This window comes from Choristoneura fumiferana, chromosome 18 (genome assembly GCF_025370935.1).
Source record: "Choristoneura fumiferana chromosome 18, NRCan_CFum_1, whole genome shotgun sequence".
Lineage (NCBI taxonomy): Eukaryota > Metazoa > Arthropoda > Insecta > Lepidoptera > Tortricidae > Choristoneura > Choristoneura fumiferana.
This window is the reverse complement of record NC_133489.1, coordinates 3,174,348-3,175,703: the sequence shown is the minus strand read 5'-3', so window position 1 is coordinate 3,175,703 and position 1,356 is coordinate 3,174,348.

Genomic DNA, 1,356 nt, shown 5'->3' with positions numbered 1-1,356 from the left:
ACGATTTTTCGATGCAGTGATTTGTTTGCAAAATATTCAACTTAAAGTGCAAAGTTTCTTGAAAATCGAGCGTCTCCCCCCCCCCTCTTAAATCTAAACCGGCGGATGAAAAATTTGAAAAATTCAGGATGGATGCCGATGGACGCGATGTGGCCATTTTCCAAAATAAGTAGTTCTAGTAACCGTAACGTCAACAGAAACCGTAACGTCAAAATGAAATGACTTTACCGCAAGGGAGTGTTATGCCACTTGCCACTGTACGTAATTTAGCCGTGAAATGCTTTTCTGGTTTATTAATTATCAATCTTTAAGTACTGCTTTATGTATAACGCGCCGAATGGCCAATCCCGGTTCGCGACGGTACCTACCTAATTTACAGATTTGACATCGATTCGCCCTTAACCATGGTGACCATGGTGTACAAAGGTCGAGCCAATCAGCCGTATTGTCGTATAGTACCGATGTACAACCATCATGGACGATGAACCCATAAGGGCACATTAGTCAATTACTTTTTCCAACGTGGGTCAGTTCGAAGCCAGATGAATGGGTCGTGCCGTGAGGTAACGATGACTCACTCATCAGCAATTACGCCTTCTCACTCCGGTCGTAAGTAGCTTTGCAATCTAGAGATTGTAACAATCGAAATTAGCGGTATTAAAGAATTGTAGTAAGTTCCTAATCGAGCTTAAGCAAGATTAAATTTAAACGTGATACAAAATTATTGTGTCTAGCTCGGTTACATTAACGCATTTTTTTAATTAAGGTAACGGCGCCTATTACCGTGGTACTTAAGGAAGTTTTCAAAATGAGTCCCAAAATTAAGGGTATCAAAGCTCCTTAACAAACGAGAATATTTTTTTATTTAAGAGCGTTTATTGAACTTTCAGTGTCTTAACTTTTTGGCTCGTTTTAGTTATTAGTATTGATAAAAATAATTATTGAAATCAAAATACCCAAATCTTCTATTACCGTGGTAATGGACAGGCTGTGATTCCATTACCGCGAATTGAGCTTCTATTACCGAGGGTATACAAAAACGGCAATTTTCTACCATCGGTAAAAGGAACCCGACACATGTTTGGAACTTAATACCGAGGATTAAAAAAAGGTAATGGCTTTGGTTCTGTACACCAAATATTTTTGATAAAATTTAAATAAAAAACTAAAGTATGATTCGAATAGTGTATCCAGCCCATTGTATTTTATTATGCTTATGCTACCAGTTATAGTTTGATGTATGCATGCTGAGTAAAAGTCAAAACTTATCAAAAAAATCTGCACTTACGGTACCCTAAATGTGAATATTTTAACAGAAAAATAAAATGTCACTCGGTAATAGGTACTTCTTAAGAA